Source organism: Hordeum vulgare, chromosome 7H (assembly GCF_904849725.1).
Source record: "Hordeum vulgare subsp. vulgare chromosome 7H, MorexV3_pseudomolecules_assembly, whole genome shotgun sequence".
In the NCBI taxonomy this organism is placed as follows: Eukaryota; Viridiplantae; Streptophyta; class Magnoliopsida; order Poales; family Poaceae; genus Hordeum; species Hordeum vulgare.
Genome location: NC_058524.1, coordinates 594209992 through 594225393, shown reverse-complemented (window position 1 = coordinate 594225393; position 15402 = coordinate 594209992). Strand labels below are relative to the sequence as shown.

The following is a 15402-nucleotide window of genomic DNA, read 5'->3' as shown; positions in this document are numbered from 1 at the left end:
ATGGCAGTAGAGGCGGCGACATATGTCAATGAAGAGGAAAGGTACGGGGGGTGCGTGGGTCGGGAGGTCAAGGAGGAGGAGGAGAGGTATGTGCTCGGCGGCAACCAGATCGCCGAGGTACCGAGCACAACTGGATGCAGAACAATCTCGCGCTCTTTTTGGTGTGATATACATAGCCTGCAGTCTCTCGGTTGATGATCATTGCCATGCTACTGATAAGGAAACTAAGTGGAAAACATTAAGGCTTGCGTTCAAGTGCAAATGGCTACGAGCATCTCATCCAGAAAAGGAAAATGCCATGTACCTAGCAATGGCGTCAGTCGACCGCCTTTCTCTTGCCAATCAGAATCCTCTTCAGAATGTTGTGAACCAAAACCAGCAAATGCATACTTCGGTTAGAACTGCACTGGATGTAACCCCGACTGTCAGTGCACCAAGAGCATTCCCTGTGACAAGAGCTGAAGGTAGCACAAGCAATGCTCACACCTCTCAAGTTACTTATCATGTAGCTCCAACTGTCAGTGCACCAAGAGCATTCCCTGCGACAAGAGCTGAAGGTAGCATAAGCAATGCTCATACTTCTCAAGTTACTCACCCTGTAGAGCCAACTATTGGTGTACCAAGAGCATACGGTGCGACAAGGGATGCTGGTAGTAGAAGCAATGTTCACACTTCTCAAGTTACTTATCCTGTAGTGCAAACTGGCGGTGTACCAAGGCCACACCCTGCGGCAAGAACTGGAAGAGGTTCAAACAACGCTCACACTTATCAAGCTACTTATCCTGTGGCTCCAACAGTCAGTGCACCAAGGCCAGGAAGAGGTTCAAACAACTCTCAGAAAGCACAAATTACTCACCCAGTAGAACCAACTGTAAGTGCACCAAAAGTTTACACTACGGCAATGGCTAAAAGAGGCAATGCTCACACAGCTCAAATTACTTACCCGACCAATACCAGCAACTACCTGCCGGAGCCAGAGCCGGACCAGTATGAAGATTATGGGGAGGACACACCAACAGAATATGCATCAAAGGGGTCCACAGTGTATGTGGGAAACCTACCCTACCACATTGACGACGAGTCCCTCACACTAAGCTTCGACCATGCCGGAGTAGTGGTGTTCTCGGAGGTTAGCCTTTTCAGCTCTTCATCATCCTTGTTCTTTCTATGATATATGACAAATATGGCCCAAATCCAACATCGGCAAGAATGGACTGTTTGTTTGGCAATCTGTTTCATCAGTACTGTTTTTTTTAGAATGTCATCAGTACTGCTGAGATGCAGCTAGCAGGATGTATATATGTATATATATATTTTCTCTCCCTGTTCTAAAATGCAGATTGTGCAGGTCATTTACGATGACAAAACGGGCCAGAGCCGTGGATTTGGGTATGTTACCATGATTACTGTTGAGGAGGCTGAGAAGGCTGTTAGAACATACCATGTATATGTGAGTACTTTCTGTAGCTTCATGGGGGCTTGTATATACTTTAATACGAGCCAAGTTAATCGGTCCCTTCATTCTGTCAAGTGTTAACCCTGTTCAATAGCTTATTCATTCATGGGTGGTATGAAGTATGTGCACCTGAATGTTCTTTAATCTGTTTCATTTTTGGTTGCTTTTGGAAATGTTTGTTTCATATGCTAAAGGCAGGCTGTGGAAACCTTATGCTTTAGGCTTCGCTGATTAACTTTTCATGTGGACATTAAAGGTGATATATGGCAGTGTCAGACCTTTGACAGTATATATCACAACTCCCCGTCAATCTGGGTGTCCATTCGAAATCTTCGTGTGCTATCTGCCGTGGCAAGTGGACGACTCGTGGTTGGAGAAGTTGTTCAGCACGCACGGCAAAGTGGTTGATGCTAGAGTAGTATACTATGAGTGCAGAGGAGGGGCCAGGCATTCAAGGGGATTTTGTTTGTCACAATGGCGACAAAGGAGCAATCCTACTGCGCGATAAATTCTCTCAACAAGTAGGTCAGTGTAACAACTGGTTGGTTTCAGTGTCAGCTAAAAAAATCTGATTTTCACTTTGAATCTCTGCAGACTGTGGAGGGACGTACCCTTCGAGTGAAGGTTTCAAGGGAGAAGCCACAACAAGGCTACTGAAGATATATGTAGCACGCCTGATACTGCTCAAGGCCTCCTCTGAAATGCATGAATTGAAAACCAGAGTTTAGGGAAAATGCAGGAACTATAGTGCCATGCCTTGTGCAATGATACAGGAAAGTGAAGTACGTACATGAATTTTCAATATTGTTCATCTAGGAAGTTCTATAAGAACTCCGCAGGTGTTAGGATAGAGAAGTTCCCAAGAGACCAGAGAAAACTTCCATGAGATTGAGACCTCATGTTTCTTCTCCGAAACTCATTTTAATTAGACCATTTCATTTCATAGGAAAATGTCATATCAATACTGAAGTGTGATTTCTTCATTTGAAAGTTGAATGGCATTGCAAAGGTAAAAAGAAATTCATAGGTTTCAAATTGTTCAGCTTTTTCTCCACTTTTCCCTCGTATTAAAACTATTTTCATATCTGGTTACTTCACAGACCTCAATTTGTGAAACAACTCAATTGTTTTGTGTTGATGATGGCGCCAAAAGAAAAACTGAAAGAAATGCCACAATTGTAACTTTAAAAAGGCTTGTTTGGTCATAGTTCGTTGGCAAAGGTAAGATTGTGAAAATATTGTTTTTTTTTAGAAACCTTGCAGCGACTGGGTGGCCACTCGTTAATTTTATAACATACACAAAGTTTGTCGTCTTTACAAGGAATCAGCCAAAAGACATTTAAGTCTCAAGAAAAACATAGCATGCAAATTTAAATGGTGAAGTTTTAATGCGCACTTGGTTTACTTATTGCAAAGAGACTAGGCTGAAGTATGTTGACATTTTAAAATTATCATATAGACTGACTTTTTTTTTTACTTTATGTATTATAATATTGTACATCGCATTTTGGTTCACTCGCATGTTTGATTGGGAAGGCCTTGAACTGCTATGATTTAATTTTTGGAGCATGTTTTTTGTATTGATATGAAATATTCCAATTATAAGAATTGAATTGTTTTATCTAATAATTATCTTATATGCTCATCTATTCCAATGCAGAAACTGCAGCTAATTATGAACCTATACTCATTAACGGATTTCCTAAGTTATGTTTGCGCATTTGGCAATATGAAAAAGTCTGGCCACAATGACGACACATAGTGTGGGAGAGGAAGAGAAGCTTGTATCTTCCCCTTTATTATTTTTATGTAATCATCATCACGGTTGTCACCCACACCCACCCAAAAAAGATTAATATATGGCAGGGTTCATCCGGCATGCATGTCATGCGCAGGTTAGTTGCATGGTCCGCAAAACTTCGCTGAAAGGCTGAAACGACCATGACCTACTCGCCGATAGCACCGAAGCAAGCCATAGGATCGTTTGCCACAACAGCAGGGTGGCCAAACCCGCCGCATTTGGAAGCAACCAACAACCATCCTTATTAATATTGACGCTCTTGTGGCTCAACGAACCAGCCTGAAAGAGTCGGGTGATGATGATTCTTCAAGAGGAAAATGGACAAACACAAGAGAGTGATGTTTATTACAAAACATTCACTATTGTCGTGTCTGGCATGTGTTTTTACTATATTTAAATACACTTTGATCTAATTTATTTATTTCAATATATTTTGTCTTCTATGAACGCATCAGCAACTTCTATATTTAGTGAAAGCCTCACCGGAAAAATCATCGGGTTCGGGGTACCATGTGGAGCTATGTTTGATCAACGTGTGTGTCTAATTTTATTGTTCCGTGGCAACGCACGGATATTAACAACCATCCTTATTAATATTGACTGCAATCTTGCAAAACTACTATCGCGCACTGTTTATATAGCCTTTAATGTTTCTCCTTCTTTATGCATTAGTTCGTTATTTACAACGTGGCTCAATAGAGTGGACGTTGAAATATCGAAAATTATCAGAATTGGGGTATGTGCTTTATTTTGGGCTATATGAAATACCAGGAATGATACCATCTTTAATGGCAAGAACTTCATCAACTTTTTGCAGATTATCTTCAGAGCGACGTCTTGGATCCGTACGTGGTCGTTACTCAGTCATGCGGACTCCATGGAGCTTATGGATATTGGATGGAACCGATGAGAGATGGTCGCACGGACTATCTTCAGTCGATTTGAATGGGGATGCTAATAATAAATTAGATGTATAGACATCGTAGTCTGTTTTTAGTGACGCTGGATATGACAGTTTGCTTTTTATTATATCTTTGTTTTCATTATTTTGCTTCAAAGACTTGTGGAGCTAAGACATTATTTTCAAACTATTTTAATAAAATGGCTGCATGCATCGATCGGTTGATGCAGAGGCCGAGGGCTAAGTTCCTTCTTTTCAAAAAAAAAAACAAGGACACACCCTAAGCAGAAAAGTATACTTGCACTGTGTGTGCGTAGCATATGTATGAAATTCCAAAAATGCTGGACCTACTAAAGCCTACATAAGTTTACTAAACTTTTCAAGTAATCTAAACATGCCCCCCTTGATTTTCAGGGGTGGCTGGGCCTCATCCTCCTCTTAATCCAATCAGTTATTGCCAAGTTAGACTATGACGTAAATGTATTTACGTAGATGTCGCATTGTTCATGAAATTCTGAAGGAGTATGTTGTCTCTCTTGTTCATCGCCAGCTTGATTGTTTCCATAGGGTGAGGGTCCCTCTCCTTCATCCGTGATCGCGCAGCCGGCAATCCATCACTCCATCAGGCGGGCCTCATCGATCGTAGCATGTCTGCCTCAGTATGTATCTGCAGATAGATCTAGCATGTTCTCCGGTCCAGCCCTCCGTTTCTGACTTTGTGAGAACGCCAGGTAGAAAAATGTTCCGGTCGCCCCTAGTCCCCAACGGTAGCGACAGCTCCAAGTTGCCCCTAGCTGGTGCGGTGGGGGAGACGATTGATCGAGCTAGACAACGACCTGGTTAGGCGCGCGCGAGTTGACAGCACGGAACTAAGCCGTGTCACGCGGATCAGGCCGGATCGGTTCCCCTTCCCCTACAGAGTTCTGACCATCCGAGCGACACCCCGAAAGCAACACCGCTCCCTGACGGATCGATCAACCAAGGGACTGCAGCACCACCGTCCGGCGGTTCCGCCCCAATGATTAACGAGTTCTCATGAATAATTTGAGCGTCAAGTGAGATCCCTCCTAGTACGAGCAACGCCTGGTTCGCCAAACTGGATCCGGCAGCAACCGGTCTGAACAAATCAGCTCGGCCTAGGACTAGAATAAGCGCCTAGCCGTCTCATCCTACGGGCTAACTTTGAGGTGCAGATTTGATCCAAAGAAACAAATTAGTGAGCGTACGGGGCTGTTCCATGCATGTCTGGCTGCCGGTGCCAGCCCGCGTGTGGCTTGAGATTGTGCTCGTCTTTTCAGCACCCCAAAGGCCACCCACCAAAGTGCATGCGTGCCGAGCAAAGCCTAGCTAGCAATTGGTACTCCTGCTACTGCCGGCGTGTGAGTGTGGTAGTACAAGGTACATTTCTCCAAAGTAAAATCGCGAGAGGCGACAGGAGCCAGCCCGAGATCTCCTGCGTACGTACGTCCGCGTCTGCGTATGCATGCCTCCCGTGGTGGGAGTGGGGAGGCGTCTTGTCTTTAATCATGGGCGCAGGGCAGGCTCGAGTTCACCGCCGAGTAAACAATTCGGAGGATGAATGGATGCGCGGAGGCCACATCGCCGGCGTGCTTAAACAAATGCGGCGGACGGGACGTGACGGCCGCCCGAGGCGGCGGTTTGGTGGGGAAATCTTGCGAGAATCCCCGGTCCATGATTTGGCGCTCTCTCTCTCTCTCCGATGGCTCGTGATTTGGCTGGGTGTATGTGGTGACGGGCGAGATCGGGGAGGTTTTCCTGTTTCCTCGTCCTCATGCAGAGCCTGGTAACGGTCGATGGAACGAAGGTTGGTTTTGAGACTATATTGTTTAAGCACACGGATCAAGTAACGCGGTGTGTTCACGGATGACATTTTGTAGAATGTGATAATGCTGTAGCATCTTGTATTCCTTTGTCCTGTTTGCGGTTATTGCGCTTAGATTAGAGCATCTACAAACAGACTACAAATTCGACATATCAAACGTCCGTGGACAGTGACTAATCAACCCTTAAATAATGCATTCTACAATCAAAAAATTTAAATTAAAAACTTTAAATCCATTTTCTTGCCTGCAACGTAATTCTAATAGTAAATTGAGCTCGTCCGGCTTCGTCGTGCTCATATCCGATGGGCGGCTGCGCCAGTCGTAGTGTTTGCCGGTTCGTCTAGGAGGTAGAGTAGGACATGCGATACTAGCCGGCTCACAGGAGTCGAGCTCCCGATGTCTCCCATGCATGCCCTATTTTTCCTCGTCCCAGCTCACAAACCGAACGATTCCCGTGGACGTGAGATCAATGATGGATTCCTCCTGGGAGGAGCCGACACACCAACGAAGGAGTTGCGCGTCCTCTAGCTTGACACACCAACGAAGGAGTTGCGCGTCCACCATCACTTCTGACGCCACACGGACCGCACTGCCTCCGGTGAAGCAGCTATATGGTACCCATGTCGACGAATCAATGCACCGGTTGGGAGGACGCAATTGATTCCTGACAAAATGAGTCCACGCGCTGTCTTCGGGCGGCCTCCTCCCAAGTGGCGAAGCCAGGAGGGAAATGGAGGGTGTGCACATCTCAGAAAAAAAACTCAACCAGATTTTTTAGGCTAAATAAGTACATATTAAAATAAAATTCTTCAAATTCTGGATGGGCCATGGCCCACCGTGACTACACGCTGGCTCCGCCACTGCTCCTCCCGGTAGCGGTGCAGCGCAAGCCGTACGAACATCTCCTTCTCAGGACTGAGTGGGATGAGCTCATAATCGACGGATCGGGATGTGTAGGACTCACATCCGCTACCCGCCATGCTGGAGATCGCCAGGCGGGAGCTTGGATGGCAGAATGGAGCGGAGGAGAGTGGAGTGGAGTGGAGTGGTTAGGATTTCGTCTGAGAAACGGATCATAACGAATATATGTAGGGGTTAGGTGGTCCAGTGTGGCCCGGATCTGACGTGGCGGAAGCGCCCGATCACGCTTGGGACTTCTAATATCTGCATTGGGATGGATATTAAGGGTGTCCGTCAGTCCTTACGTTTGAGGCCGATTTGTGGCTTTCGTGTGAATTGTGTTTTTGATTGGTCACTGACCAGGTCGTTCGTCCATGCATTTGGGGCGGATTCGGGGTTTCTCGTTGTAAATGCTCTTAGATCCCATATTTTATAAATTTTACAGGATCTCAAAAGGCAAATAAGTGCATTCCTCAATTTTAGTGCTTGTTTATAATTGTAAAACAGTGGTTGTGCAAAAAAAAAATGCAACATTTTTACCCCGAACATGTGATGTGGTGGTTTATTCCTTTATCCATTTTTACAAGTCCATGTGGCAGGTGTCGGATGCCAACACGCAAGTGGAACTGATCAAAGGCTTCCCTTGGCCATCTAACCGCACACAAACCATCGGATAAGCTGCACCGCCCATACGATTTGGTCATGCCAAACTTGCTGACTAGAGGGAAATATCTAGCGCACCTAGCCATTTTGTGCTACCTGTCTAACAAAATCCATTTTAGGAATGTCAAAAATTCTAAATAAAAATATGTTGTACTAGCAACAAGAATCTTTCATATTACGAAGTTTTAGGTTCAAATTAAAAACACGGCATTAGTAAACACAAAAGAAAAATTTACAATTATATACAAAATGGGCTGAATTCAAGGCCCAGGTTGCATTAGGTACTATTAACAGCATGCTTTGTCTTTTTTTGATTTCTAACTTTGTACGTTGAATTTGAATCTAAAATTTTGTACTATGGTAGATATGTGGCATACTTACATTCACAAAATTTCTATTTTTTCCAGTTTATAAAGTGAGATACGGACATCGGTGCATCGGTAGCATCAAATTCACCGTTGCACCAGATACGTTCCCACGAGATCAGTGGCGGAGTGCTTGAAAATCTGGGCGGGCCATCTCATGGTCCATTTTATTCTTATATCCCTAGGGAATTTTTATTGGGCCAGGCGGCCATTGCACATTTTTTGTTGGTCAGTGCTCCACCACAACCGTAGGAGATGGTACATAGTGCGACAATTGAGCGTAGCGTGGCGACATCCGAATTCACCATCAACAATCGACTTTGCTGCGTTGTTAGTGTTGTTAAGTTTCTTTGAAAAACTTATTATGTTTCAAAGTATAAGGTATATAACTTTTTTGATAAGTCAAACATTTACATTTTGATCAAATTTGTAGAGATACATTTGAAAGTCCATAATATGAAATAAGTATGATAGATTTATTATGAAATGAATTTCATATTTTTTACTTAATATTGTGGATGTCACTATTTTTTCTCTAAACTTGGTCAAAGTTAAAGAGATTTATTTTTTCAAAAAAACTAAAACCATTTATATTTTGAAATTTATAAAATATTTAGTTTGACAGGTAAGGAGATGGTAGAGTGTGTTTATTTTTATTTATAATGAGGTGATTTGGTGGGACTTTCGTAATGTGATATGTGATATGTGTTATTTGCTAACCAACATATATTTGTATGAAAAAAAATTCTGCGACGGTGGTTGTATGACTATATTGGTTCTATAATATCATATGGTTCCTTATTTTTTCTAGATGGTGAGATAGTGTGTGGGATTAATATGTTTCTATAAGTCGATTGTTGTTGATTGATTTATTAAATAGTTGGCCCGGTCAAAATCATAAAGCAAATCCAAAATTGGATACCTCAACTCAATGAAAGAGCTTCAAAATTAGAGAAAAAACATATGGCACTCCTACGGGAGAGATCCCTGAGAAATTATTGATCCGGTTAAAATTGATTGACCTAATTCTAAGACCTCAATTTATTGTGAGGTCTTAACAATTAAAAAGCATAGTGTATAGTATAAACCAATTGAACGAGAGAGCTTCGAGGAATTATTGACCGGATGATAATCAGGTGACCCAATTCTTATTAAAGACCTCAATTAAATGTGAGCTTTCTAAAAACAGAAAGCTTAGTGTTATAGAGGAAGTGATTGATTTTGGTCTCATCAGACTCTTCATGCGCCACACGCCCCACCCTATGGAACGCATCAACCAACCTATTAACATGCCTTCTGCCGTCAAGGAGGCTTTCCTTTCCATCGAAGCCAACTTGCTAGTTGCTACCACTGTGATGTCGTCAAATCCCTGATAAAAACCAATCCTCTATCATTCTGAAGATAAATACCAACACAAAATCTTCTTTAATTTTGTAGTGTTACAATGAAATTAAAATATATATTTCAAAACAAAAGAGATATGTTTTTTTTCAAGTATCATGAAATATTGAAGCGATCACTAATGTATTATGAAGGCCCGTGCAATACTTGGGCGGAAAACGAAAGTAAACAGAAAAACTAGGGAGTAGTTGTGTCTGGGGCATAGAAGGAGCACAGTGCTCAAGGAAAATCCTATTGGACGCTCACTGCATCATAATGTTGGGGCTTCACATAGGGATATGCCAGCGATCATTTGGGGGTGGGCCCGCCTGTTTAAGGTTCCAACGCCCCTGGTTTTGCCAACCTTCTCGAGGTTCCAGCCTGTTTTTTTTTCTGGTTTTCAGAAACTTTTAGAAGGTTTCCTGAACTATTTTTTTTCCTTGTTCTTTTTTATAATTTCTTTTTTTCTTTTCTCCCATTTCTTTTTTTTTTCTTTTTTTTTTCATATTTTAATTTCTAATTAATTTATATTTTTTGCACAATTTAAAAAATATTGATGATTTTAAAATTTGTGCACAATTAAAAAAATGTTCATGATTTAAAAATTTGTTCACAAATTGGAAAATGTTCATGTTTCAAATTTTGTTCACAATTTGAAAAATGTGTGCGGTTTCAAGATTTGTTCAAAGATTGGGAAAATGTTTGCAGTTTTGTAATTTGGGTCACGAATTTCAAATTTGTTCACAGATTAAAAAAATGTTCATGGTTTCATAATTTTGTTGACGAATTTGAAATTTGTTCATGTTTCAAAATTTGTTCACAGATTCGACAAATGTTCGTGGTTGAAGGAAAAATGTTCAGAACTTTATAATTTTTGTTCACGAATTTGAAATTTGTTCGTGTTTCCAAATTTGTTCACAATTCAAAAAAGTTCATGCTTTCAAAATTTGTTAACAGATCCATAAAATGTTCACAATTTGATAAGCTTGTTCATGATATTGACATTTATTCACAATTCGAAAAATGTTTATGGTTTCAAAATTTGTTCACAATTCAAAATTTGTTCATATTTCAATTTTTGTTCACAATTTGAAAAATTTTGTGGTTTCAAAATATGTTCGCAGATTCAAAGATGACCATGGTTTTATAATATTTTCAGGAATTTGAAATTTTTTTATGTTTCAAAATTTATTCGCAATTCAAAAAATGTTCATGATTTCAAAAAGATGTTCTGAATTTTTAAAAATGTTATAAATTTTCAAAAAGTATTTCTTAAAATCCGTAAAATGGTTTTGCTTCAAATTCTAAATGAAAAGGAAAAAAGAAAGAAAAACCGAACCAAAAAAGAAAAAAAGAAATAAGCAGAAAAGGAAAAGGAGGACTAGAAAAAAAAGTAGAGAAACTGGGCCGGCCAGTCGGCGACCTCATGTGCGGCTGCTCGGCAGTTTGCCGCATTGAGCGGCGCCTAGGAAGTCCCATCGATCGTGTCCTTGATCAGGACACCGATTTTTCTGGTTTACTGGTCGCGGTTGACTGTTTCACTATGGACCGTTGACTTTTTGAGGAAACAGTTTTACAAAAAAACTAGAATATCGGAAAAGTCCCCAAACTCAATAAAGTTCACAAAAAATACACGAATTTGAAAAGAATTCAGAACATTCTTAAAAAGATTATTGATTTTTGAAATAAGTTCATGATTTTGAAAAACATTATAAATTCGTAGAAATCACAAAAATGAAGTTCGTCAACTTTGGAAATGAAAATAAAGTACAAAAAGAGTAAATCAATTTTGAAAAATAGTTCATCGATTTTGAATAAAATTTTCACAAGTTTGAAAACTACGCATTTTTGGAAAAAAGAAATAAAAAATGAAAAATAAAAACAAAGAATAGAGGAAAGAATAAAAAATGATGTGAGTAATCACACCAGGCGAGCTGTCTGGTTGGTTAGTGTAGCTTGCACAGAACAGTGAAAGGTTAAATGGGTCAGCCAAGCGCACATTTGCAGAAACTGAACTAGCCGGTGCCATATAAGGTTTGCCCCAGGGCTCCACCTAAAGGAAACTTTAAATGGGCGGTCGATTATCACGCAGACTCACGTACATATATTTTTCCCTTCTGTTTATATTTCCAAAGTCCAGCGACAACTCATGAGGTCATTAACAGCTTTATTCGGGAGTGAGAACTCACGTCGATCAAAAACAAAATTTTACCCAATGCTAACAGGAATGCAGCTGTGCAGCCCAGGGCTCGACGCCTCGACCTACAGACTATATGAGGATCCATGTAGATGCTGACATTGCAAGGAATCAGAACCTGGGAGCTCTCCCTGGCAATACATCGAATCACTGATGTAGAGATGGCGGGGCAATCTTATGGGAAGCTCTCCCTGGCAATACATCGAATCACTGATGTAGAGAGAATGGAAGTCATTACTTGTCACGAGGCCCTAGTCTTGGCGGATGATCCGTTGATCCAAAGGTTCGTAATAGCATCTGATTCGAAGCAGATAGTGAATGACAGTATGACATTCACAAGGGCACCAATGGTGCTTATGGCTCTATCATCATAGATAGAAAACAAGGCGTTATTTTTAACTGTAAGTTTATTTCCGAAGGCCGAGCTCCTAACAGCGATGCCGATAGGTTCGCTGAGCTTTCCAAGTTTCTCGATCAGGGGAGACACGTTTGGTTGATCCAACCCGGTGATCCCTTTGTAATGCCACTACATGTGGACTTTGAGCAATAAAACTTGATGATACCCCTACAAAAAATATCTATAAAATGTTATAAATAAAAATATTCCAAAAATATAAATGTATATAGAACTTCTATAAATGTTCACCATGATTTGGAAGAAATTAAAGGCAATGGATTTTTTTGGTTAAATGAAATGTTCAATATATTTAAAATAATCTCAACCATTTAAAATGAGTATATTTTTAATATTGGGAAATTTTACCTAATTTAAAATCTATATTTTCAAATTTTCTAAAAATGTTTTGTGCCATTCAGAAAAAAGTACATTACATTTAAAAAAAACAAGTATTTCAAAATTTTGTTTGTGAGATTTTATAAAATTGTTTATACAATGCAAACGTAATATTTCCATTGCTAAAAAAACTGTTTTGGATCATTCAAGAAAAAAAGCTCTATTTCAAAAATATATAAATTATATTTGTTTTTTTTGTTACGAAAACATGTATTTGCAAGAAATGTTAATCATATATTTGAAATCTTCTAAACTTGTATATTTTTCCTAAATGTATAAAATCTATGTAAAATATATATGATAAACATGTATATTGAAAAATAATAATACTTAGAAAGATCTACGTATGCAAAGAAATGTTTGTGATGTATATGAAAAATGTGCAATGTTTTCAAAAAATGTAGCCATGTGTTGAATAAAATAAAAAGGAAATAACAAGTAAAGAAAACAAAGAAAAACAATAAAAATATTTAAAATCAAAGAAGAAACAACCAATGGAAAAAAGAAAAATTAAAGAAAACCGAATAAATCATTCAAAACAGTGAAAACAACTGAGAAACTAACTGAGAAGCGCACGTTCCGGAGGCTCCCCAGGGTCACTCTCGGGCGCCGCCAATTGGCGTGTTCTCAACCACCGTCACGAGTCAGCTTTTTATGAACACGGTTTCAGCTTTTTAGAAGGTTTTTTTTCCGTCTTTCCAGTTTTCCACCGGTCTTTTTAGCTTTTGGATGAGAAAAAATAAAATTTTGTGCACAAAATATGCATTTTCCCCGTCCTATAGAGGCACAAACATAAATTTGCCTTCTAGGAAACGAAAATAAAGTTTTTTTTCTTCCTCGAAAGGCATGATTTTGTTTTCGTAAAAGGCATGCATTTTTTTCGGCAAGCTCTCAAAAACGAAAAAAACCTTATTTTTTTTCTTCCTTGAGAGGCATGAATTTGCCTTCTCGGAAACGAAAATAAAATGTGTTTTTTCTTTAGTGAGATGCACAGTTTTGTCTTGAAAAGAAAGTTTGTCAGAACTTGTCAACATGGGATCTAGTTTTGAAGATCTCAATGCGGAAAATGCAACGATGAAAACGGTTCGAGATTTGGACGCACGGTTTAAGAAATAAAAGGGTCTATGAAAAAAAGAAAAACTATTAGGTTACGACAAGTGGCACACATGCAGTGCATCACTTGTCGTAACATGATGAGATAATAGTGACCTTTGAAAGTTGTACACCTTCGTTAATGATTGGTGAAAACGGATAAAGAAAACATTGCTAAAAAAATGAAGGCGCTACAATAGTACTGGACCAGCTGAGTAGCACCGTGGTAGACGGGAGACTTATTTACGAGTCGGCCTGAGCGAGAAATAAAGTGGCACGACAACATGGGCCGTCTAAATAATGGATCTATCAACAAACATTTTTGTGTCGTCTGGTTATCTATTTCTACTTTTTTTTATTACTAGTAAAAATGCCCGTGTATTGCAACGAGTATAAAATAAATCCAAGAATTCACGTGGTATTCAAGAGTTTACATTGGTTGGTGCTCTTTTATCGACTCGCTGCCTCCAGTAGTATAAGCACACCCTTCATGTCAACATGACCAGTGTACATTATCAATGGGTCTCAATGGTGATCAGGATTAGGGTACACAGAGCCGCATGATAGATGGTACAACGGAAGGGAGTGCTTCCTCCTCCCAGCTGTCGTAAAGGACGAAACAAGACAAGAGCAAGATGCAGTGTTGTTGCATTATCTCTACTCTTCATCCCTCCCTCTCTCCTCACAATCTCACCAAGACGTCAATGGCATTCAAAGTTGAGGAATATCATGATGTTCAGAAAATACACGTAAACCCTAAATATCTTCTCCTTAAGAATCTATTTTCAATATTTCACTCACTTTTAATTATTACTCAGTCCGTTTTTAAATGTGAGTGTTTTTAAAGATTTAAATATGAACTATTTACGGATGAATATAGACTACTCATTCATTTTGTTTCGTATCTAGTACATATTAAAATCTCTAAAAAATATATTTAAAAACGGAGGAAGTAAGATGTGATAGGCATGAATATTTATTAAACTAACAAACAATCAACACACAGTAGGTGCTCATCCCCAAAAAAATTATAATCCATGGATGATCCAGCAACTTCCGATCGGTCCAGCGCAACATCTAGCACAACACACACTACCCACCACGTGTCCCTTATCCACACAACATCCAGCAAAACACATCACAATCACATTGCTGGATCTCTTTTCCATTCTACCCGATGCGTGCTGCCCCTTCTCTATTCAGAGACGGTGCGCAGGAACGGCTTGGCGTCGCCTCACCACTCCTGGAATGCGCGGTCGTGGTGGTTGGCCAGAGCCACACATCAATCTCCCCCTCCCCTGTTGGTGATGAACTGAGAACAACATAGAAGGCGCCTTGGAGCTCCTCTGTCGTCGCGCGACCTGGCCGCCTGCCCGTCGACTGCTCCGGATCAGGCCAGCAGCTTTGCCTCCGACCATCAGTTGCCTCGCCTTCGACCCGATTCGGACGCCCACATGCCACACCCTCCACCACCTGCGCGCCATGGTGCCCACACCAGGTCTGACCGGTTCTGCGCCACTCATCCTGACTGCTTCCCCTGCTCGTGGCTCGCATTGACCGCGGCCAACTGTGCCATGCATGCCCCCTTCATCCTCTTGAATACTACCTGTTGATGTTGATGCCGCCTCCATTAGCACCATAGAGAATGAACACCTGATGGTGCCGTTGCTGGCTCCTCGTTCCCTCCTCCATCGGCACCGAAGAGCAGCTCCTGCCTCTTCTCCTCGAACGGGAGCCTCTGGATCTAGCGGTTCAGGACTTGGCCTAGATCAGCTTCACGGGTGCGGCAGCAAAGAGGCGGAGGAGGTCCTGGGCGGGGAAGGCGCGAGCAGCAGGGAAGAGGAGGGCCACCGGCAGTGGGCGTGCGTCGACCACCTCGCAGTCGTCGGAGATGTGGATGCCGGCCAGCCTCGCAGTCGGCGGGGATCTGGATGCCGACCACCGGAGATCACCACCTTTGTTTTCTATCAGGCGGCGGCCTCGGTGCGTTGGGGGCGATGGGAGTGTTGT

General features: G+C 41.1%; 2 pseudogenes; one reads left to right on the top strand and one right to left on the bottom strand.

Annotated features, from left to right (window-relative positions):
• LOC123409416 lies at positions 1-1981 on the top strand (annotated as a pseudogene).
• A 12344-nt stretch (positions 1982-14325) lies between these two features.
• LOC123410958 lies at positions 14326-15138 on the bottom strand (annotated as a pseudogene).
• Between the last annotated feature and the right edge of the window lie 264 nt (positions 15139-15402).